Source organism: Hyperolius riggenbachi, chromosome 11 (assembly GCF_040937935.1).
Source record: "Hyperolius riggenbachi isolate aHypRig1 chromosome 11, aHypRig1.pri, whole genome shotgun sequence".
Classification (NCBI taxonomy): Eukaryota; Metazoa; Chordata; class Amphibia; order Anura; family Hyperoliidae; genus Hyperolius; species Hyperolius riggenbachi.
In genome coordinates this window covers 92,618,350-92,644,625 of record NC_090656.1, presented here as the reverse complement: position 1 = coordinate 92,644,625, position 26,276 = coordinate 92,618,350, and the positions used below count along the sequence as shown (strand labels likewise).

The window sequence follows — 26,276 nt, the reverse complement described above, 5'->3', positions numbered from 1 at the left end:
TATCAGATATGTGTTGCAGCGTTTTTATCCACAATTCAGACAGACTATGGAACATTCCTTCACTTTCTGCTTCATACCTCTCTCTTGCCTTTAGAGAAAGATGTATTGACCGCCTTGGTCTCTCAGGTAGTACAACATGTTTATCTGAATCATCTTGACCGAGCATTAATTCATCTTCCATGTTAATAGAATGCGCAGAAATAGACATGCTCTATGGTTGCAGATATGATGCTTATGAATCTTATCACTGGGTGATTTTTTTTTTTTTTTTTAAACTTAATAGCGATAGTCCCAAACAGAAGAAATGTACAATTTCTGAAGCAGTCTGTACTCACTGTATTCACTGTAGGAAGGCAGACAGGCAATTCTTGTACTTTTTTGCTGAACGTCTATTTACTCTTTGTAGACTTGTGTTTGAGGTGTAGCTAGGTAATCCTTTATCGTATTGCAGATCAGTCCTTTACTGATGAGATGACAGGAAATCCCATTACCTTCTTGCAGATATCATATTTTTACTGTTCTGTTTCGAATTCCCGCTTTATGTGTGAGGCATACTCCAGAAGACCCAGTCTGTATAGCAGTACAACTCCACACTGATTTGGAAACCTCCACAGGCAGTTTACTCGATGAAATAATGACTCCAAGTATAATCTGTAGTATCTTTACTTGCGTTGAAAGCATACAAAGATGTTTTTTAGAGCATATTCATAGTTAAAAATATGATGCGACTACAAGCACAGCAGGATCTCCTCACTAACTGAACTCAACTGTTGCAGAAACATCTAGACAAGGCTGTTGAGCAGGGAGTTACAGTTGGGAAATGCTAAATAACTAAATCTTGCAGGGGGACTGGAATATACTAATACAAAGAATATAAATAATGTTAAATAACATTAAAGGAGGCTGTTGTGACAGCACAATGCCTCTGCCTGCCCATGAACCGCCTTGGGTTCTCTTTAATGCAAATTGTATCACCGTATGCACTTCCTGCTTATTTTGATTAGTCCTTAAGCTACAGATAAACTTCTTTAAATTGGCATGTTAATTTATTACAGTTTAATTGACCATTTTTAATTGGAAACTACAGAGAAATGATAGGTTCCTTTGTCATCAAACAAATCGTATGTGGCAGTAATGCTACATACACACTTGAGATAAAAGTCTTTGCAAAATGCAAGATCACAGACCAATTTTACCCCCTTCCATGTAGTATGAGAGCCATACTCTACATAGTCTATTCTATGGAGCTGAACTCCCCATCAGATAAAATCTTTGCAAGATGCTGCACACAAAGATGCTGTACACATTCAAAAGATCAGTATCTGCAAAAGATCTGTTCCTTCAAAAGATCCATTCCTGCAAAATTCATTCATAGTCTATGATATCTGCAGATCATCATACACACCTTGTTTAACAGACAATCATCTGCAGATCATCTGCAGATCAGATCCACCAGGATGGATTTTCAGATCTGAAAATGATGATTGCCAGATATGCAAATGAATGTCAGTTAAACAAGGTGTGTATGATGATCTGCAGATCTCATAGACTATGAATGCATTTTGCAGTAATGGATCTTTTGCAGGAACAGATCTTTTGCAGATAATGATCTTTTGAATGTGTACAGCATCTTTGTGTGCAGCATCTTGCAAAGATTTTATCTGATGGGGAGTGCAGCTCCATAGAATAGACTGTGTAGAGTATGGCTCTCATACTACATGGAAGGGGGTAAAATTGTTCTGTGATCTTGCCTTTTCCAAAGACTTTTATCTCAAGTGTGTATGTAGCATAAATTTCAATTGGTCACATTTCATCGTCATTGTGCAAATGACTGATCAATATGGCCAAACCTGACGCATTTTGTAGGGAATGAAAGAGAAGCATCACCATGGCTGGATTTATAATTCCCCCTCTAGGGCAACTCTCTTTTGGCTTCCCTTCCTTGCGCGGCAGCCCCACTCCCATTCCATGTGCAGCAGCCCCACTCCCATTCCATGTGCGACAGCCCCACTCCCATTCCATGTGCGGCAGCCCCACTCCCATTCCATGTGCGGCAGCCCCACTCCTTTTCCATGTGCGGCAGCCCCACTCCCATTCCATGTGCGGCAGCCCTCTCCCATTCCATGTGCGGCAGCCCCACTCCCATTCCATGTGCGGCAGCCCCACTCCCATTCCGTGTGCGGCAGCCCCACTCCCATTCCGTGTGCGGCAGCCCCACTCCCATTCCCTGTGCGGCAGCCCCACTCCCATTCCCTGTGCGGCAGCCCCACTCCCATTCCCTGTGCGGCAGCCCCACTCCCATTCCGTGTGCGGCAGCCCCACTCCCATTCCCTGTGCGGCAGCCCCACTCCCATTCCCTGTGCGGCAGCCCCACTCCCATTCCATGTGCGACAGCCCTCTCCCATTCCCTGTGCGGCAGCCCTCTCCCATTCCATGTGCGGCAGCCCCACTCCCATTCCCTGCGCGGCAGCCCCACTCCCATTCCCTGCGCGGCAGCCCCACTCCCATTCCGTGTGCGGCAGCCCCACTCCCATTCCCTGTGCGGCAGCCCCACTCCCATTCCCTGTGCGGCAGCCCCACTCCCATTCCATGTGCGGCAGCCCTCTCCCATTCCATGTGCGGCAGCCCCACTCCCGTTCCGTGTGCGGCAGCCCCACTCCCATTCCGTGTGCGGCAGCCCCACTCCCATTCCCTGTGCGGCAACCCCACTCCCATTCTATGTGCGGCAGCCCTCTCCCATTACATGTGCGGCAGCCCTCTCCCATTCCATGTGCGGCAGCCCCACTCCCATTCCGTGTGCGGCAGCCCCACTCCCATTCCATGTGCGGCAGCCCCACTCCCATTCCATGTGCAGCAGCCCCACTCCCATTCCCTGTGCGGCAGCCCCACTCCCATTCCCTGTGCGGCAGCCCCACTCCCATTCCCTGCGCGGCAGCCCCACTCCCATTCCCTGTGCGGCAGCCCCAATCCCATTCCATGTGCGGCAGCCCCACTCCCATTCCATGTGCGGCAGCCTCACTCCCATTCCATGTACGGCAGCCCCACTCCCATTCCATGTGCGGCAGCCCCACTCCCATTCCATGTGCAGCAGCCCCACTCCCATTCCATGTGCAGCAGCGCCACTCCCATTCCATGTGTAACAGCCCCACTCCCATTCCGTGTGCAGCAGCCCCACTCCCATTTCATGTGCAGCAGCGCCACTCCCATTCCATGTGTAGCAGCCCCACTCCCATTCCATGTGTAGCAGCGCCACTCCCATTCCATGTGTAGCAGCCCCAGTCCCATTCCATGTGTGGCAGCCCCACTCCCATTCCATGTGTAGCAGCGCCACTCCCATTCCATGTGCAGCAGCCCCACTCCCATTCCATGTGTAGCAGCCCCAGTCCCATTCCATGTGCAGCTCCCTCTTCCTCTCTCTTTCATGCACAGTTTCCTTGAGCAGCATCTCCCCTCCTCCATAGGCCCTTGTCCATTTGCAGCCTCCCATTTCCATTAAATGCCTCTTCTTCCATAATCAGCAACCCCTCTTCCTTGTCCAGCAGCCCCTTGTGACTGCAGCTGCCCAAGGCCCAGGCCTCTGTGACCTTTCTAGAAATCTGTCCCTGAGCATCACACATACACAAGGGTATGTTGTTTAGGCATTTCAGTCAAACTGCTTATCAATCAGGAAATCAATCAGATTTCGTGTTCTGTTCCAGATTATGGTAACAATCCTCACATAAAACTCTAAGTCATGTGCTGAATGTAGAAGCCAATAGAAACCGGTCAGTCAGCATCCTCCACTGACCACTCTAACCTAATGAACTAATGGGCTCTGATTGCCTTTTGTGAGTTGATAAACTCTGCATACCATCATCCCTCTTTCTACATTACCATTGCACTTTGCAGTGCCTTATTAAATAAGGCAGATTATGCAGAAGGGTGTGAAACACACTGTCCCTCGCAGCAATATTGTGTTATGTGAGTCTGTGTGTGAAAGACAGACAGATATTCAGCTTCTGGAGGGGGAGAAGGGAGGATTCTTAAAATTATTGTCAGTAAATGTTAGTACAAGAGCAATCCACATGTGTGGGATTTTACGCATTTGTCTTCAGGTAAAGCATCAATATTGTTTCCAGTTAATTGGAGGAATTCACAAGTAAAGAGCAGATAAATGACTGCTTATTTGTGGTGATATCTAATGGCCCAGTGTAAATAATGGAGAAGCGCAACACAAAATACTGTATAATAAATATGCTCATCATTTATACCGGGGCATCTTGTCCCTGCTTGATTACAGTACAGAGCCTTGGCTGCTTCATGAGAATGAATAGACATGAAAGCCCTGCATAAAGATCTACCTGCATCAGATGAGCTGTGAAATACATATTTTATACATTTTAAAACACTGGTATCAGCAATGTGGGTATTGATGCTGCCTGGCCTTTAATGTTGGATTTAGCAAAATTATCATGTAAACTGCAATACAGTAAAGCAACCACAAGATGTCACTGTCAGGGATGGCGATGATCTCTATGGTATTGTGATTTCCTGTATTCATTCTGCGTTCCTCTCTGTTCTAAGTAAGTTGCTTTACCTGATGGTTGTGAATGATTTATCTCTGCACGTTTTCTTCAGTAAAGATTTCTAATTTGTTTTATCTGTGTGTACCGACCACTCTGCTCCATCATTTAAATGATCACCCCCAACTGTCCAAGTATGAACAACAGTTTTTCCAAGGCCTTCCCACTAGCATAGTAATAGTAGGCTCCTCCCCTCTACTGTCTCCAAAGTGACCCCCCAACAACCCCAAACTCTAGTAATCCCACTGTGACCCGCTCGTATACCAGTATTGCCCTAGTGTGCCCTGCGACCTGTATATAGTGTCCACCTCCCAGAGCCGGGACAAGGTCCTCCAGCATCCAAGGCTGAGACATCAAAGTGTTCCCCCTCCATCCCTCCCACCCCAGCCATCACACACTGATTGCTATTAGACTAAGACGCGCCCCAGGGCCTCCAACCCCCCCCCCCCCCCCCAACACCTTAATCTCTAGATATCAGGCTTGCAGTCACTGCAATGTATCTCCTTTCCTTATTTCTCTCTGCTTCAAACACAATAGGGGAATGATAGCTGAGTGAGTTGTGCGCCCCCTCCTACACTGCGCCCTGAGGCTGGAGCCTCTCTCGCCTCTGCCGCGGCCCAGCCCTGACACCTCCCCTCTAGTGTCCTGAGTGTGGCCCCTTCACTGTAAATCTCTCCCGTAGCCTCCTGTAATCAATGTCATCCCTCTAAGCCATCCGGTTTGCTGCAGTGTGCAAGCCTTACCTGACTGCCCAAACACTTTTCACAGTTAATTCTCAGCAGCACAGAGGGATGTAAATGGAAACCAGGTGTTCTTTTACTACATTGTCTGTACAGGAAGCTGGACAACACCCAACTTTTGTTCACACTGCATGGAGCTCTGGGGAGGGCGTTCATTCATGCTGCCGGTAGCTGCTCTGTTTAAACTTTGCATTTGGGCCAGGCAAGTAGGCTTTTAGCTGTGGGGACAGAAATGGATTGTGGGGGGACAAGGAGGAGCAGCACTGTGAAAAGGAGTCATACAGATATCCGCTTATTAAACTTAGGGGGCCCTGAAACCTATAGCCAGGCCCCATGATTATCCCTGGATGACTTGGGTCCTAGGCAAATGCCTTGGTGCACTGTGCATGTTCCAGCCCTGAAGTAACATCCAAGGATGCTTCTCTCTCTCTCTCATGTACAGCTTCTATAGGAAGCAGCATCCATCGATGTTTCACCACCATTTGCAGGTTCCATTTATCATTTGCAGTCTCCTCTTTCATATGCAGTAGACCTTCTGCTTTAACCAGCTTCCCCTTTCAGCAGCATCCACCCTATGTCAGGTGCGTCACTAGGGCTAAAGATCCGGGTCACGTGGCCCGGATCCCCACGCACGGTGCCCCGAATCTCAGGGCACGTGGTGCCTGGACCAAAGCGACTGTGAGCAGCATCTTGGCTGCCCCGTTCCCCCTACCTTATAGGTCATAGCTATGACTAAGGAGCCATAAGTGTGCTTCAATATGCGTGAGCTGTATTTCTGTTTGTGTACAATTGCCTCAATAAAAATTGGACTTTTATCCTGAGATCGGTGCAGCGGAATTCTTATCTACTACATTTATCTGGCTCTTTGGTGTTCTGCTCCCGATCACAGCAGGTGCAGTGGTTGCAGAGACCTGTTTCTTGGATTGTATACTGGGGACACCTATGCCTGGCTATACTAGCAGCACCTATGCTTGACTAGTACCTATACTATGGTCACTTATGCCTGGCTATACTGAGGCACCTATGCTAGCTACTTATACTGGGGTCACCTATGCCTGGCTATACTGGCAGCACCTATGCTTGGCTACCTATACTGGGGACACCTATGGCTATACTGGCAACACCTATGCTTGGCTACCTATACTGAGGACACATGCCTTGCTATACTGACAACACCTATGCTTGGCTACCTTTACTGGGGTCACCTATGCCTGGCTATACTGGCAGCACCTATGCTTGGCTACCTATACTGAGGACACATGCCTGGTTATACTGGCGGCACCTATGCTTGGCTACCTATTCACCGCTGCTAAGTTCATCTACATTCGGCCATGGCTATACTCACTCCCTACATGGCCATGACCCTTTTTTTTTGCTGTGGCGCACCAAAAGTTATCTCAACCTGATGCTCATGGGTGCCCCAGATCTCCTAGGGACCCTAGCAACGACCCTGCCCTATGTGGTCTTTCCAGAAATCCATCCCTGATTTCTTCACTCCTACTCCTACAGTTCCATCTCACAAGGCAAACTTGGTAATAACCTCCAAAACATAACAACGACATATGTTCATTGTGCCAGTTGTGAACAGGTAGAGAGACTGGAACAGTGAATGGGCAGACAACATGTGAATAGGACAAAGAGTAGGCAAGGAGATACATCTGAAACTTTCACATCTCATCAAATGAGCCAACATTCCCCCCTGAGTGCTCTCGCACTGGAAGGAAAAATGCTACAGAACATCTGCAGGATTCCACTAAACGCTAAGAAAGCCTGCTCTATACACTCTGTGGGTTTATAGCAGATCCTCTGCTTCCAACATTCTGTCCAAATGCATAGAATAAGACAGTGTAACTAAAGAATAGGAATAAAGGGAACCTTTAGAATACCCCATGAGGAGATGGACTATCCCAAAACCTGTTGGTAAGCTGATTAATGATACCTTTTGGAAGTGCCAGCTTTTTAGGAAAAAGTGATTTAGAGTGTATTGTATTATGGGGCACACATACACATCATATGTACTGTGGTGTGTGTGTGTATACCCAGGATTACGCTTAAGACCTCAACACTATGAGAGTTACAATACTGTGTCTACTGATGCAGAAGAGCCAGTCTTTTCAGCTTTACAGCTATTACCAATGTTTTAGCAGATGTAGAAGGATTAATGGATAGGGCTTCAATCACCTTTGCATGCCTTTAGCAGGAAGAGATATTTAAATCAGGTGTGGCTGCCATTTCAACTTAGCCTCTGAGAAAATTGAGAAATAAAACTGGCAATGATTGAGGGTGGCACAATATGCCCTGATCTGACCTCCTAGTGTGCTTCGTTTTCACTGGATCAGCAAAGGAATATGGGTCCACTGATGTGGGTCATTATTTATTGTTTTCTTGTTACAGACTGGCTGTCTGGAAGTCTACTTACTGTATAAACTGATGACACTATGAAGTGTTTTTCTGCTGCCTCTTTGAGCTAATGCAGTGCCTTCTTGTAGCCATGACACCACCTGAAACGCGTGCGTTAGACAGCATTTTAGCTGGAGCGGCAGCATGACCCCCGCACTGAACACAGGAAGCAATGCGTCCCTGCCTGCTAGCGCACGTATACAGGAAGTTCCCGTATACAAGCCCACAAATTTGCCTCAGGCAACAAAAGTCTAGAAGCGGCCCTGCTTGTAGCCTTTTGTACTGTATATTTTGTAAAAATGTGCTCTATCATATGATTTTAATCATAAAAGTGCTTTAGGATCCAACTGTAAGATCTGTCCATCTGTCAAGTTCATTATTATTGGGGTAATAATATGGATAATAACATCTGCATTTGGAATTTACTTTTCAAGATGGAGGTTATGGGATACTTTGAGATGCACAGGAAGTTTTGAAAGAACTATAGAAATAGTGTACTTTATGTTGCCTAGAACCATGTCTTCAATTCCTAGTGTCAGACCCGCATGCTATTGGGCTGGAAGAATGCACTTAGAGGAAAGGAAAACCTGATTCACAGAAAAGAAAACTCCTACATACTTTTATAATGGTTGGTGCTGTATGGCCAACAGGTGCATTTTCACAAGGAGCATAATAAACTGTATGGTCAGCAGGTATATTTTCCCAAGGACCATAATAAACTACATGAAGACATCAGATACACATGGCAGTTTTATCAATAATCAGAGGTTTGGCAGTTGCACATATCCATGGATGTGTGGGATGCATGGAACCCCCAAAGCTAGTGTTGAGAGACTCCCATTCTGAGGTCTCTGTGCTAAGAGTGGATGCTGTCACATCCTCCACAAACAATAAGCACAATATGCATATCCACATAATGACACATGCCTGGATGGATCACTTTTCCTGGGTATATATCACAGCAGGAAAGAACACCAGAAGAACCCCCCTAGAGGTATAAGACTCTGGCCTGGGGGCAACCTCCAGTTGTATTTATTCTGGCATGTTTCACCCACTAGAAAAGGGCTTCCCAACCCTGTCCTCAAGTACCACCAACAGTGCAAGTTTTGTGGAAATCCACATGCGTTAATTACCTCAACTGTGAATGTTTGTGGTTTTGTAATGAACAGCGGAGATGCCGCCGCGCGGTTTAGTGACGGGGCGGCTATCTCCGCGTTCAGACCGGCGGTTTCCGCGCAGCGACACGCGTCTGGCTTGGCTGGACCTTCTAGTGCACACAGATGGATAGCTACGCGTTCGCGCGCCAGGAAACAGGACATTTATACCAGCAGAAGGGGAATCAGCTGATCAGGCCGATCAGCTGATCCCAGCTGGACTCTGGATTGGCTGAGTGGCTCGGGCGGGGCTGCACAGCACTGCAAGTATATATAGATCTTGCTTGTCAGTTGCTGGTTGTCTGCCGTTGCGAATACATATGTGTGAGCACTCAGACCAGTCAGATCCCACAGTGTGTTAGAACCAGGAGGACCTGGGAATTCACACTGAGCCAGATTACTATTGTGTTATATGTCAGAACAGTTCCAGGGTGTTGAGACCACGGACCTCACACCCAAGCTTAGGGATACTGTGTCATTGTTGTGTTATACTTTAGACCAGTTCCAGGGTGTTGAGACCACGGACCTCACACCCAAGCTTAGGGGTACTGTGTCACTGCTGTGTTATACTTTAGACCAGTTCCAGGGTGTTGTGACCACGGACCTCACACCCAAGCTTAGGGATACTGTGTCATTGCTGTGTTATACTTTAGACCAGTTCCAGGGTGTTGAGACCACGGACCTCACACCCAAGCTTAGGGGTACTGTGTCACTGCTGTGTTATACTTTAGACCAGTTCCAGGGTGTTGTGACCACGGACCTCACACCCAAGCTTAGGGATACTGTGTCATTGCTGTGTTATACTTTAGACCAGTTCCAGGGTGTTGTGACCACGGACCTCACACCCAAGCTTAGGGATAATGTGTCTTTGCTGTGTTATCATTTAGACCAGTTCCAGGGTGTTGTGACCAAGGACCTCACACCCAAGCTTAGGAACTCTGTACTATTACTGTGTTATTCTCTAGACTAGTTCCTGGGTGTCGAGACCTCATACCCCAGACTAGGATTGTGCTTTATATCTGTTATTACCATTTGCTCGGGTGTTGCCGACCTGGCCTGCCCGACCCCTCGGGCTGTCACTCATCCCTCGAGTGTTCAGTCGGTACTACCCGTGACACTATTCCACCTAGTGTCAGTTAGATGCAGGGACCTCTTGCTCCTTAGAGAGGCCTCTCTGCATTATGCTCCATCAAGAAATCTCCTTCTTCTACTATGTGCTTGCTAGCACCACCCTGTGAGCTCCTCACATGCTATACAACTTGGTTGAACAAACAATCATTTTTATGTTATGCTTAGTTTAGTGGGTGCAGCAACACAAGGGATTCTTATGGTGAACACCCTGTTAGCTGCACGGCAGGTTTGGAACCTCTGCTCCAGAGGCCAAAACCAGGTGTGCCTATTCTCAAGTCTTTTTACCTATCGAAACATGTTCCTGTACTTTTGTAGGACATCTAATGTTAGTTCACGTCCTGAGAATGAGATTGGACTTGGTGTTTCCCAAGTGTCCATGGATATGCTAAAGGTTTTATGTGAGTCAAGCTGGGAATGTCCTTTATTTTGCTATGTGTTTGCTTACCTATGAGCTCCTAGCATTAGTTTATAAGCTTGGTTGAGTGAAACATTTTTATTTTGGATTTTCCCAGCTCCCTGCCCGCTCAAATAAACACTGTCTATAGCTTACAGATCCACTAGCACTACAATAGTGCACAGTGCGACTGAGAACATGGTAGCACTATTAGAGTCATGGAAATTTTATTGCATAGTGTAAAATATATACAGGTTATGAAGAAGGATCAGTAAGCCAGATCCACTAACCGTCATATACAACAATACGCAACGTCCCAAATGGGCAGCCACAAATTATGCCCCTATTCGGAGAAGACAAAGAGACAGAAAATAGCATGTAGAATTATGAAAGTCCATAATCTGTTAGCAGACAGCTTAACGGAGGCAACATGTAAACATTTCATTCCTAATAAAGCTATTTCTGCCAAATAATGTAAAAAAAAAGTTTCATTTTGAGCTCTACTTTAGAGGATGTCTAAAAGAACTCTAAAGCAGAAGGCCATATTTTAAATAGGATCAGGAATGTACTGAAGCAATAGATAAGACACACAACATTTATACTGCTCTTTTCTACTGGGAAACTCATGGAGCTTCAGGGCTGCAGTCACTTAGGGTGCACTCCATTGGCAAACAGAATCCTTGCCCAAAGACTCCGTACTGAAGGAGAAGCCAGAATATGAACCCTGGTCACCAGCTCAAATCCTACATCAAAGGTAACAGCCTTAACCAGTACGCTATCCTGCTGACCTGTACACTATCCAGCTGATGCTGCAAATTAATAATAATAATAAGTCACCTCCACCAATTATCGGGGCGACTTGACATCCTCCTTGTTGACATCATCAAGTTTCCAGGTGCTTACCGGAGAGGGGGAAGTGACTTCTGCAAATCATAACAGGGGTTCAACAACTACTTTTGTGTCTGCAAGATCCCATGCTCAATATAGCATGCACTCTCACTGGGTACATGATACATACATGTAGTTGAATATATACATTGTTATTATGTGTGTAGTAGTATCCCTTTAACAACAATATACTTCTGAAAATCAAATGTAAATACAAGGTTTGTAGAATATTCTTTCAATACATAAAATACAACATAAACACAAAATGGATATTTTGAGTGTCCCTAGTCTACATTATTCGTATTTATTTACATTATTTTCACCTCACCTCCTACAGGCACAGCAAAAGCTTATTCTGTTATTAATATTAAAAGAAAAGTCACAACATCAGCAAAAACCCCAGACCTGAAAATATAGAAATATATACAATATGCATGACAGGCAGTGGGGAATAGACATCAAATTATTTTATGGAGATTGTGTGTGTTTTCCTTGGTGGGAAGCAATAACCATTTGTATGCAGGTGAAGATTTCCACATGAAACAGCCAGCAGCTCCAGACACTGCTGTTTGGAACCAACCAATCACAGTAGAAAGAACTTGGCAGCAGCCAATAGGAGCATGAAAATGAATATCAATCTGCCCACATCTCTATAAAAATTTACCATGATCTGTTGGTTACCCGTTATATTTAGCTAGTCCCAAAAATCATTCCTGGAGTCAAAGTTTCTCACTATGGTTTCTGTCCACATGAGTGAAGCAGTAGGGCCGCGGTGCCCACACTTTTTCTTAACTTGCAAGCTACTTCAAAAATTAGAAGTTAAAAATAATCCACCAGGTACAATCTACCAACGGATGCAACATGCAAGCCACAACTGCAGAACATGCACATCACACAGACGGGCTGTGTGGAATCTACTCAGAAGTCCTTTGTGATCTACTAGTAGATGTGCACCTCTGAAGTAGGGGTTCCTTGTCTAAAGTAAGCATGTTATCTTGAAAAATATGATACTGCAGCAACGATCTTACAAAATATGACTAAAGCCTTGAACACACGTATGAGTACTGTCACATGCATAGAGCTTGTACTATTAAATGGAGTGGGGAGGAAAGAACATATGTTCTACTGTATATGTAACTTTATTGGATAATAATATTTACCAGGACCTATTGGTCCATCTATATTTAGGGCATTGGAATCAGGAGGGGACTATGGGACAGGGCAGAAGCGAGCAGTTGCTGGTGGGCTGGGTAAGCAAAAACACGATGGGGCATATTCACAAAATAGCAGTAAAATTGCCATGCACTGAGAAGCACGGCAATTGTGCCATTACTTATGCCAGTTATGTATTGCATGTTTTTTCTATTAGTGCAACCCATGTTACCTAGGTAACACGCACTATAGAAGCAAGGCGGAGCAATTAAAGATAGCTATACATATTAAAGCACGCTCATACGCACACTCTGCACCCGCCGGCATGCTATAAAGCAGCGATTTGCATGGGGGGCGATGGCGGCACAATGGGGAGTCGGCAAATCAGCGGGTCATAGTCCAAAAGTGTGGGGGGGAGGGGTTGACGTATGTCTTTTTTTATATATATAATTTATTGTAGAAGTAAGAATATTTCCATCTCTCATATCAATTCCAATACAACATGTCATCATATTCTCTTCTCCAATTTTCAAATTTGTAAAATACAAAATAAAGAAAAAACAAAACAAAAGAAAGACCACCCTTTACTCCCTCCAGTCTTTAAATCAACACTCTCATAAGGAATTTAACATTTTTAGAATTTCTTCTTCAAAGATACCCTCCCCCAATTACCATCCAAAGTACTACAAAAGTAAAAATTATAATTACAATTACAGGAAGCTCCCTCCCTTACATCTCCACCATATCTTCATACTCCTTAGTATCCTGAAATTCGCTCCATTTTCCCCATTTGAAATTAAAGAGACACTGTAACATCAAAAACGTCCCCTGGGGGGTACTCACCTCGGGTGGGGGAAGCCTCAGGATCCTAATGAGGCTTCCCACGCCGTCCTCTGTCCCACGGGGGTCTCGCTGCAGCCCTCCGAACAGCCGGCGACAGACCCGACTGTCAGTTCAATATTTACCTTTGCTGGCTCCAGCGGGGGCGCTGTGGCTGCTTTCGGATCCGAAGTAGACGGAAATACCCGATCTCAGTCGGATCCGCTCTACTGCGCAGGCGCCGGAGACTAGCGCCTGCGTAGTAGAGCAGACCCGACGGCAATCGGGTATTTCCGCCTACTTCGGAGTCGACAGCCGTCAGAGCACCTGCGCAGGAGCCGGGAAGGTAAATATTGACGTCACCGCTGTACGGAGGGCTGCAGCGAGAACCCTGAGGGATGGAGGATGGCGTGGGAAGCCTCATTAGGATCCTGAGGCTTCCCCCACCCGAGGTGAGTACCCCCCAGGGGACGTTTTGACGTTACAGATTCTCTTTAAATGCTTCCAATCTATCCTGCTGCAAAGCAATCTGATTCTCCATGTTCTTCACCATATTAACCCTCTCAACCCATTCTTTAAGGGTTGGAGAACCCTGGCATCTCCACTTAACTGGGTTTAAACTTTTAGCCGCAATCAGGAGCTGGGGAACAAAAGATCTCTTACGGTATATTTACCTATGGACATAGATGTTCCATGTAACAATACCTTTACTGGGTCCCAATCTCCACAATCTTCCCATAATTTCCCAATACAATGCAACACACCCTTCCAAAAACCCGATATTACTGGGCACTCCCACACTAAATGCATTAAAGTCCCCTTTGCTCCACACCCCCTCCAACATCTATCACTCACCCCCTGGAATATTATTGCCAACTTATCCGGTGTTCTATACCATCTTGTCAATAATTTAAAATTAATTTCCTTTCTTCTAGAACTTATTGATGTAACATGGGCCAAAATACATATTTTTCTTTTCAGCCCATCATCTAGAGAGATGCCAGCGTCCTCCTCCCATCCACTCAAATATTTAGGAAATTCTCCCTCCCTCAATTTATTCAACTCTTTATATAAAAATGATATCAGATGCATGGGAGGAGCCTCATCCACAAACAATTTCTCAAATTCTGATAATTTGTTACAAATGGAAAGATTTCTCCCCTTCTCCGCCAAAAAGTGTTTTAATTGAGTAGGTCTCTAAAAATCAAATGGAAACTGACCATATTCCTCGCGCAACCGGAATAAAGTTTTAATGTTTCCATTATTTATAATATCTCTTAAGGTTACACCTCTCCTCTCACCCCATGATCCAAAAAAATCCCTTTCCTTCCCTGGCAGAGAAAAGGAGAATCCCCCCAAAGGAGTCATCAAGGAAATTCGCAAAGACCAACCCCCCTTCTTATTAACAACATCCCACACCTTAAATACATTTTCAATCCACAAGGGTGTCCATCTTGGTAAATCTCTAAACCTCCCCGGGAGCCCAAAAACTTTTGCCAAATCCAATCCAACCAATTCCTTTTCAATATTTACCTACTTCTTATCTCTACCCCCATATGTCCAATCAAAAACTCTTAAGGTAGCCATACACTGGTCGATTTGTCATCAGATTCGACCAACAGATAGATCCCTCTCTGATCGAATCTGATCAGAGAGGGATCGTATGGCTACCTTTACTGCAAACAGATTGTGAACCGAATTCAGCCTGAAACCGTTCACAATCTGTTGTGGTGGTGGTGCTGCTGCCGCCGCTCCCCTCCCCCGCCGCATACATTACCTGCTCTGCCGGCGTGACTGCCCCCGGTCACCGCTGCTCCGTCTCCGCTCTGGTCTCCAGGTCTGGCATGCTTTACTATTTAAACTTCCTGCCGGGCAGGAGGAACTGAAGCATGCCGGAGACCAGAGCGGAGACGGAGCAGCGGTGACCGGGAGCAGTCGCGCCGGCGGAGCAGGTAATGTATTGCCGCTCTATTGCGTCAGTCGTCGGGCACTCGAACGCTGCTAGCGACGCGCTCCCTACCCGCGGGCAATCAACGGTAATTTTCCGCACGGAGCGATCGACGGGATGGACAAAATGGATCGAAATTCGGCGTGTAGCGTGAACGATTGGCAGCAGATTCGATCCCTGTGATCGAATCTGCTGTCGAAACGGTGGCAAATCGGGCCAGTGTATGGCCAGCTTTACCATTACACAAGCTCTATAGTAAAGTTTAAAATCCGGAAGCCCTAACCCCCCTTTTCTTTAGGACATACCAAAATCTCATGCTAATCTTGAGGGCTTACTCTGCCAAACAAACCTGATAAGGGTTGATTTAAGCGACCTGAAAAAAGCTGCAGGCACACAAACTGGAATCATGGACATACAAAACACCAACCTAGGCAAAATATTCATTTTAATAATGTCTATACACCCAAACCATGAAAAACCCCTTCCATTCCATCCCTCCAGATCTTTTTTAATTGAACTTAATAATGGAAGATAATTTAGAGAGTACAACCTCAATAAATCACTAGGTAACATTATACCCAAATATTTATTAGCCTCTTTCCTAAAAGGAAATTAAAAATAACTTTCCACCAATCTCACAACCCCTGGAGCCAATGACACATTCAGTGCTTCAGATTTAGTCATATTAACCATTTCAGCCCGCGGGGATTTTTCGACTTATGCATCAGAGCAATTTTCACCTCCCATTCATTCGCTAATAACTTTATCACTACTTATCACAATTTATTGATCTATATCTTGTTTTTTCCGCCACTAATTAGGCTTTCTGTGGGTGGTACATTTTGCTAAGAGCCACTTTACCGTAAATGCATTTTAACAAGATTAATAAGAAAAAAATGGAAAAAATTCATTAATTCTCAGTTTTCGGCCATTATAGCTTTAAAATAATCCACGCTACCATAATTAAAACCTATGTATTTTATTTGCCCGTATGTCTCGATTATTATACCATTTAAATTTTGTCCCTATCACAATGTATGGCGCCAATATTTTATTTGTAAATAAAGGTGCATCGTTTCCGTTTTGCGTCCATCACTATTTACAAGCTTATAATTTTAAAAATGTTTGTAGTATACCCCCTTCAAATGCATATTTTAAAAGTTCAGACCCTTAGGTAACTATTTATGTCTTTTTTTTTTTTTTTCTAATTGTAATTTTTTTTTTTTTACTATTAAAACTTTTATTTGGGGAATATTTTGGTGTGGGACATAAACTGTTAATTTTTAATGTTGTTTTCTGTGTAAATTGTTATGTTTAATATGTGTAGCTGTAGTTTACTATTTGGCCACAAGATGGCCACCTTCGTTTTTAGTTTCCCTCCTTGTACTTCCTGCTACGCGGAAGTACAAGGGGGATGCGGAAATCTGGCCGGGCAGAAGAGCCGGAGCCTCACAGGTGAGCGCTTCGGTTTTTCTGCGGGGGAAAGGGATCGGTGATCGGGAACCATGTTCCCTTTCACTGATCCCAGGGCTACCGGGCGGCACAGCGGGGATGCGGGGGCACGCCCGCGATCGCGGGCGGGAGCGCGCCCAAGCGCGGGAGCGCTGCTGAGCTGCCGCCCAGACGTGAGCTTCACGTCCGGGCGGCGGAAATGGTTAATCTTGAAATTTGAAAAAATACCATATCTCTCAATTTCCTTGACCAAATTCGGCAAAGACACCAGAGGCTCCGAAATATAAATCAAGATATCATCCGCAAAAGCCGATATCTTATGTTCCTCATCTCCAACTCTAACTCCATGTATATTTCCAGACCTCCTAACTGTGCACAAAAAAACTTCCATGGTCAAAATAATAAAAACGGTGACAAGGGGCATCCCTGTCTCGTTCCATTCGACAAGGAGAAGGCATCCAACAGGGCTCCATTCACTCTAACCCTTGCAGTTGGGCCTGAATAAAGTGCACCCACCCATTTCAACATGTTCTCTCCAAATTCCACATATCTTAAAGTAGACATAATAAAATCCCAATTCACCCTATCGAATGCCTTCTCCGCATCAGTTGATAGTACCATCACAGGAACCTTCTTCATCAAAGACCACTCAAATAATGCCATTGCTTTTGCTACATTATCCCTCCCTTCTCTCCCTGGCACAAAACCTACTTGATCTCCCTTAACTACTAATCCCAACTATGGCTTAATTCTCTCAACTAAAATTTTTGCAAAAATTAGCGTATGTGTGGGAGGGCTTATCCACACATATATAGGCAGGGGCGTTGCTAGAATCCTAAGAGATCCGGGGCACTTTTTAGCACCCCAGTCAGAAAATGGGTGTAGCTATGCACAAGAATGTGGGTGTGTTCATAGGTGGAGCCAAATTTACATGAACCCAACAGTGGTCTAAGTAGGCCTGCCCAGCAAAATGATGAATGAAGCCTTCTCTCCATTAATACAAAAAAATTAAAAAGCAGCATATCATACAGATAGGCAGTGTCACATTAGTTAAAACAGGATTTCTCGACCAGGGTTCCCTGGAACCCCAGGGTTCCTTGAGGACTCTGCAGGAGTTCCTTGGCATTTTACCCCATTGTGGGGGAAGTATAAATGAGCACATTATAATAGATGGTACTGTAACAAGAAACACTAAATTGGGGGGTCAGGAGACAGTATAATGAGTGGCAGTGTAATAGGAGATAGTGAAATTAGCAGCCTAACCTATTTAAAGACCATGCCTCCTGAAAAATAAGTGTAGGGGTTCCTCAAGACCAAAAAATTGTTTGCAGGGGTTCCTTGAGATCCAAAAGTTATTTACAGGGTTCCTCCAAGGTAAAAAGGCTGAGTTAACATAACTAGGTAGAGTTACCTGGCTTCTGCGCTGGCTACTCTGGCTTTCTGCTCTGCCTGGCAGGCTAACCAGGTTATCAGGCATAGCATTCCTTGACCTTCTAGTGGACCCTTCTCCCCCCTCCCCCGCGCTCCAACTGGCCTGCCTCCCATTGAGGCCTCACAACTCCCAGCATGCCACCATAGAAGAACCACAGATCCCTACATGCCCCCGTAAAGGCATCACAGCAACCAGTATGCCCACATAGAGGCACCACAGCACCCAGCATACCCCTGATTGATGCACCACAGCTCCCAGCATGCCCGCCATTGAGGCACCACAGCTGACTCTGCTTGGGGGACATCCAGGGCACCCTAGAATAGATCTGGGGTACGTGCCACTGATCTTTGGGGCTAGCAATGCCCCTACGGTATTTAATGCAGTTAGGGAATAAGTACATTAACAGTCAATAAAGCTTACGTGCTTTAGTCAAGTACATATTCTTCATTCCTGGGCAATAGTTTACTTTGCAAAATTATTTTTCACTTTTCTATTGAATGTGGAACAACCCTTTAAAGAGACACTGAAGCGAAAAAAAAATATATGATATAATGAATTGGTTGTGTACTATGAATAATTACTAGAAGATTAGCAGCAAAGAAAATATTCTCATATTTTTATTTTCAGGTATATACAGTAGTGTGTTTTCTAACATTGCATCATTCTCTAATATGTGCAGATTACACAACACTCAGCATTTAAAATGATTCTTTCAGAGCAGTCTGTGAACTAATGACCTCTCCTCTAGCAGAGAAAAAGTAAATAGTTCAGGAACAGTTGAGATTATAAAAGTCAGAAAACAGCCCTCTCCACGACTTTGAAAGTCGTAGAGATTAATGGTGTTTTTGCATAGAGATACCAACTGGAGTTTCTTAACTCTTCCTGTACTGGAAACAATTAGACTGATGTATCTGATCTTAATGTTTTATTTCTTAGCTGTACTACACATACAAATCATAATATCATATTTTTTTTTTCCGCTTCAGTGTCTTTTTAAGCAGCAATGCTTTGTTTATTTAAACCATAGACAGAACTTTCATGCAAGTCTACCATCATCACTTTAGGTTTAGTGGCCCTTTAAACGTCATTAGGTGAAACAATACGGATAATAGACAGCATTTCTCACATACTCAGTGCCAATAAATCAGCCGCATGGAAAAAAAAACCACGGATTATAGAGGGTGTTTTCCTGCTTTACAAAGCAAATAATAATTCAATTAGATCCGTGAATACTTGCATTATATAAATGTGATGGATTCAGAAGTGACAGGTATAGCATGTGCTATTGTATTTATGCAAAATAAAATTAACATCGCACACTCAGCTGTACTTAATGTAGGCGCTGCAGAATCCTGTACATGTGATATCTCAAACAATGAAAGCAGTTAAAAACAGGAACTTTACCTGCCTACCTGCAAAGTGGATAATGCTTAGCTACCAGTATCACCTGTGCAAGACGCGGACATACTATAAGCAGGAAAAAATAGGCACCATCAATCGTCAACCTGACTCAATATAGTCTTAGGGTCGGTTCACACTTGTTTCAAAACCGTATTCGTGGCTCCGTTTTTTTGCCCTGGACAAAAACGGAGCCACGGATACCAATGTTAAAAAATAGCGTCCGTCTTCACACACTTCAAACAACGACCGTGGGCTCCGTTGTAGAAAACTGAATGGAGAGTCCGGATTTTGCAGATTTTCATGAAGCCCGGAAACCTGCGAGGCAATGAAAGGCAACACAAAAACGGATCTACACAGAGAACTTTTGCACACAAAACGGATGCCAAAGCAAATTGCCTACTTCCTGCTCCACCCCTCAGCGTCATCTTTACGGACCCCTTTATCCAAAGAAACACACAGGAAGGAAGGACACGTTTTTGACATATGTTTAAATGGACTGGAAACGTATACTGCAAAAAGCACAACATTTAGAAATAAACTGATCCATTTAAAGAGAGACTGAAGCGGTAAAAAAATGATGATATAATGAATTGGTTGTGTAGTACGGATCATTACTAGAACATTAGTAGCAAAGAAATATTCTCATATTTTTATTTTCAGTTATATAGTTTTTTTTTATAACACTGCATCAGTCTCTAATATTTGCAGTTTACACACCAATCAGCATTCTAAATGATTGTACAGAGCAGGCTAGTGAACTTTTGAACTATCCTCTGCAGGAAAAAAAAAAACAATACAGTGCCAGACACTTGAGATAATAACTTCAGAAGACGGAGCTCTCAAGTCATGGAGCTCAATGGCTCTTTTGCATAGATAATAACTGGAGGTTCTTAACTATTCCAGTACTGGAAACAATATAAGACTTATGTCTCTGCTCCTAATGTTTTATTTCTTAGCTGTACTACACATACAAATAATTATATCATTTTTTTTCCGCTTAAAGGGCAACTGAAGTAAGAGGTATACGGAGGCTGCCATATTTATTTCCATTTAATCAATACCAGTTGCCTGGCAGCCCTGCTGGTCTATTTCTCTGCAGTAGTATCAGAAACAAGCATGCAGCTAGTCTTGTCAGATCTGACTTTGAGGCCTGGTGCACACCAAAAACCGCTAGCAGATCCGCAAAATGCTAGCAGATTTTGAAACGCTTTTTCTTCTTTTTCTGTAGTGTTTCAGCTAGCATTGTGCGGTTTTCTGAAACGTTTTTGGTGTAGTAGATTTCATGTATTGTTGAAGTGCCGTTTTTCAGAGCGGTTTGCGTTTTTCCTATACTTAACATTGAGGCAGAAACGCAATCCGCAATCCAAAATCTGCAGCAGCCCGGGAGTATGCGTTTCTGCAAAACGCCTCCCGCTCTGGTGTGCACCAGCCCATTGAAATACATTACCCTAGCGGATCCGCACCCGCAAGTGGATCGCAAACCGCAGCAGAACCGCTCTGGTGTGCACTAGGCCTTTAGTCTGAAACACCTGATCTGCTGCATGCTTGTTCAGGGGCTATGGCTCATAGTATTAGAGGCAGAGGATCAGCAGGGCTGCCAGGCATTGTACTGCTTAAAAGGAAATAAACATGGCAGCCTCCATATACCTCTCTCTTCAGTTCCCCTTTAAGTGTCTCTTTAACCTCTTGAGGACCACAGTGTTAAACCCCCCTAAAGACCAGGCCAATTTTCACTAAATGGGCCACTGCAGTTTTAAGGCCAAGCTGCACAACACAGCACACAAGTGACCCCCCCCCCCTTGTCTCCCCACCAACAGAGCTCTCTGTTGGTGGGGTCTGAGCCCCCCCCCCCCCCCCCATTGTTTATTTATTTTTTTTATAAATATTTGTGTCATTTTTAAAAAAATAAAATGTACTTTTTCTTTCCCAGCAAACCCTCCTTCCCCACAGCCAGCCAATGACACGATCCTATGAGAGCAGACCACTCTCCTGTGTGTCAGGGGGACAGCCGTGTCACACGGCTGTCCTCGTTACAGCGCTGCTGCACTTCGCAGCGCTGTACTTAGCAGAAGGACGGCGGTTTCGCCATCTAACATTCTCCCGAGCGGCAATCGCTGCTCGGAGATTGGGGGCGGGGCAGAGCTCCACCTCCCAAGCAGGAGATGCCTGCGTGCGAATTCTGGCAGTACCCGGCCCCAGGACCTGACGCCAATTGGCGTTAGGCGGTCCTGGGATTGCCGCCGCGGTCATGCCCATTGGCGTGACGTGGTCGTTAGGTAGGTAAAATGCATTCCAATCTGTAACCTGACAAGTGTGGACCGACCCTAATGCAGAGCCAGATCATCCACAAGGCAAACCTAGGCAGTTGCCTAGAGCCTGGAAAGAGACCAGGGGCCTGGTGGAGTGTATGTATATGTACACCACCGTTGAGTTGGGCACAGGGTGAGCCGAATAATGGCTCACCCTGCTGCCGCTCAAGTCCCCGGCAGTGTAAAATACTATTCCCCCATCGGAGTTGTTGCAACTCAGAGGGAAATGTAATCCGGGGTCTGGCGATCTGCAGTTATTCCAGGTGAAGTTTACTTGACAACCTGATCGCAAACAGTTCAAATTATGGGTAAATATGAAAATGCAAAGATGAAAACCCCAAAATACTGGTTTCTCAAGAACACAGCATAGGAGAAGAGTCATGTTAAGAATCTGAGAACATAGTAGAATTACTATTGTATAAAGCTGGCCATACACTTATAGATTTCCACCCAATGTTCCAAAACAATCAATTCCTTTCTGAAAAGGATTGATTCAGAAGGAATTGAATCTTACCATACACTGCACATCAATTTCCAGCAGGGAATATATTCTAAATCTATCAAACTGGAGAGTTGCACTGTTCAACACAGTGCAAAGCTAAAGGCAATCGATCTGCCAGTGCTCTTGCCCCACCCGATTCTTTTAAATTTTCCATCCTGTCGGATTGATACTTTCAATCAATTTTTTGTAGGGAGGGATTTATCTGCAAGGAATCAAATGAGAAAATCAATGAGTGTATGGGCACCTTCACTGACCTATTTGTATATCCATATCAGATTCCCCTGGAGAAATATAACGCAACACTTATGCATGCAATCAGAAATTACATTTAGGTGGAAACTAGAGAGCAGCTCCACCTCTGGATATGGCAATTCGTGTCTAGTACCACCCAGTCATTTTTATTCTTTCAAAAAGTATGTGGGCTTTATTCTTTTGTACATGACATCAGTGTTGACACAAAGCCATTGTTAAGTTCCCAGCAGAAGCCATAAAGGACACCCAGGTGACATGTCACATGATGAGATAGACATGTGTATGTACAGTGCCAACCAGACAAATAACTAGCTATGTTCCTTTTTTACTTTCTCTGCCTGAAAGAGTTAAAATTAAGGTATGGGACCAGGTCGGACTATAGCGTAACCCTTACTGATAAGGAATTGCACACATAAAACCCTTTCCATGCAGAACAATTGTTTATTTCATAATTTTTTTCTCACCAAGGATGTCCTTTAACCTCCTTGGCGGTAACCCCGAACGTAGTTCGGGGTAAGCCACGCAGGAGGTTTTCTCAGGCCCTGCTGGGCCGATTTGCTTAATTTTTTGTTGGCTGCACGCAGCTAGCACTTTGCTAGCTGCGTCAGCACACCGATCGCCGCCGCCCCGCGCTCGATCGCCGCTATCCGTCGCGCCGCGCTGCCCCCCCAGACACTGTGCTCTGCCTGGCCAATCAGTGCCAGGCAGCGCTGAGGGGTGGATCGGGACTCCCAATGACGTCCCGACGTCGGTGACGTCATCCCGCCCTGGAAGCCCTCCAGGAAATCCCGTTCTTTGAACGGGATTTCCTGATCGGAGATCGCCGAAGGCGATCGAAGCGGGCGGGGGGATGCCGCTGAGCAGCGGCTATCGCTACATGATTTTAAAAAAAAAAAATACAAACTGCTGCGCTGCCTCCTGGCGGAATTTTTTAGACCGCCAGGGGGGTTAAGGGGAATCCTAACTCCAACAAAATGGTTGTTGCAGCAACTCCATCTGTACCCCTAAATGGGCTATACTGTTTTCTCTTTCTTTCTTTATTTGAGTTGGTTATCTTAAAGTGAACCTCCAGACTAAAAATCTACTCAGCAGCACTGAAAAGGCAGAACTACTGTGCCTGCGCAGTCCGCTCCAACCCAAGTGGCGGTGATTGACAGGGGGTCTGTAACTGGAGGGGATCGCACTGCATTCACAGCCGTTTGGAGGACCTGTGTTGAACCAGACAAAGCTGAGTCTGTTGGCCATAAAGTACCCTGATGAGATTATCCACCGAAGTGGCTAATCCGTCAATGCGGCTGTGAAGTGCGCCCATATTGTTTTGGTCTGCTGTTCTGTAACGATTGGTGTCAGCAACACAGATTTTTCTGATTATTGGTGATCTGCAGTATCACCAATAATACAGATGCTATACTTGATTATGTGGTGATCTGCAGAATCACCAATAATACTAGTATAGCTATACACAGGACACCCAATGTGATATAGTGTTTTGTGCAACAGTAATTGGAGAGATTATCTCCCGAGAAGCGGGAGATACAGACACTTCTGCAGCCTAGGATTCCCTGAGGGGCAGGGATTCAGGCTGTATTGCAGCCAGTGAATACCTGAGGAGCAGGGATCACTGACTGGAGTAATATTAATAAGGATTGGTCTGCAGCTGGGGATTCCCTGAGGAGCAGGGAATCAGACTGTACTGCAGCCAAGGATCCCCTGAGAGGCAGGGAATCAGACTGTACTGCAGCCAGTGGACCTTGGAGAGGTAGAGACCCACTGACTGTGCTGCACGATGGTCTCCAGTGGAGCTGGTGACCATAGGCCTGATATAGCAGCTGATAACCACCTGAAGAGCAGGCGTCACAGGTGTACAGTAAGGCTGATCACCCAGGGGCTAGGTGACAACCAGAAAGGTCAGACAAGCCAGGTCGGCAACATACGGACAGACAAAGTACAGAAGCGGAAGACTGATTTGGTATCCAGGTACAGGCAATGTTGGCAACAGGTAATCAGATGGGTGGAAGTACCGAATCAGAGAACAGGAGAGTAGTCAGGAAAGCCAAAGGTCATAACAGGTAACAGAAATCTCTCTAAATCCTAGTCTTAGGTGTGAGGTCCTTGGTCTCAACACCTGGGATCTAGTCTAACAGATGAACAGTAGCAAGCAATAGTACTTTAAAGCTATCAATGGAATCTGACTCAGTGTGAATTCCCAGCTCCGGCTGGTTCTAACACACTGTGCGATCTGACTCAGGTCTGAGCGCTCACACGTAAATGTTCGCAACAGACAACTTGCAAGTGACAAGCAAGTCCTATATGTACTAAAAGCGCTCCACAGCGCCGCCCCAGTCACTCAGCCAATCCGGAGCATAGCTGGAGTCAGCTGATCAGCATGATCAGCTGACTCCCCTTCTAGCAGCATAAAGGTCCTGTCGCCTGGCGCGCGCGCACGCGTAGTTCTCCCTCTGTGTGCACTAGAAGGACTAGGCAAGGCAGCATCACGCTGCTGCGTGGCAGCAGCCGCCGGCTGGGACGCGGAGATAGCCGCCATGCCGCTCTCCCATGCGGCGGCATCTCCGCTATTCATTACAATATCCTATTCAAAAACAACAAGTTGTTCAAAAGACTTGTACACACAGTCCAACCTGCCTGATAGTTGGTCAGATTGATCCACCGGTTGGATCTGGCAAAATACCTGTTATCAGTTGGTCGTCTGGTTGTTTGCAACTGTACACACGTCCAACTTATCTTCCAACAGACAAGTTTGAAAGATAGTTGGACAGATTGTTGGTAGGTGTGTATGAGCCTTTAAAGGTATGTGGTCAACACCTCCTGCCCACTCAAGTGACTATAGGGCCTATGCTCCCTTACAGAGAGTGATGCACAGTCAGGTAAGCAAGCAGGAAGTTTTGCAATGGTCATAAATTCAATGAACAGGTACAGCCTGTGAGCTTTATGCATAGTTATTTCTGAATATGAGCACTGATGCAAATCATATCACCATGGTGTTTACATTTTCCGAAAATAAACTGATGTGTTGACAGCCTTCCCCTCAGATTGGTCCATAACTGTGGTGGGGATACTAGACTGTGACTATAGCAATAGATTGTGAGCTCTTCGAGGGAGAATAAGGACCCGAGCTGTTTAATGTACTCTGGGGACGACCTGTGGAAAATGTCAGTACTATGCAGTATAATTGCATAACAATAAAAACTAAAGTAAACGTGTCAAGAATAAAGAAAATGCTACACTGTGTAGAGTATACTTCTTACAACCTTTAGATGTAATTCATATTTTAAGCCAATAGTGGTGGGATATGTGTACATGTGGATCACTATATGATCATGTATCAAGTTTGCACTTTATTTTAGCCTATACAGAAAGTAAAAGTGAAACATGATCACAAGATCCCAACTAACCAATCAGAGACTTATAAATCAGTCATGTGATCAAAATGATCACATGCTTTGCCTTAAAGTCCACTCATGGAGAATTTATGTGACTTAAAGTGATTCTCTATATCAGGGGTGTCAAACCCAAATACAAAATGGGCTTAAAATGAGCTCTGGGACCAAGTCGTGGGCCAACCTCAATGTCTAGTGGCCACCTCATCCCTTATACCATTCCCTGGTGTCTTAGGTTCTCCCCTCCTTCTATACAGTTCCCTAGTGTCTGGTGCCCCCTCCTTCCCCTATATGGTTCCCTGGTGTTTAGTGGTTTTGCCTCCTTCCCCTATACATTACCTT

The 26,276-nt window shown here is 45.1% G+C and overlaps 1 protein-coding gene across 6 annotated transcripts in view; it reads right to left on the bottom strand.

Moving 5' to 3' along the window:
• The window catches only part of DCDC1 (doublecortin domain containing 1), a 751,262-nt gene that overhangs the window by 633,918 nt on the left and 91,068 nt on the right, over nucleotides 1-26,276 (bottom strand). The gene's annotated exons all lie outside the window — the stretch shown is intronic.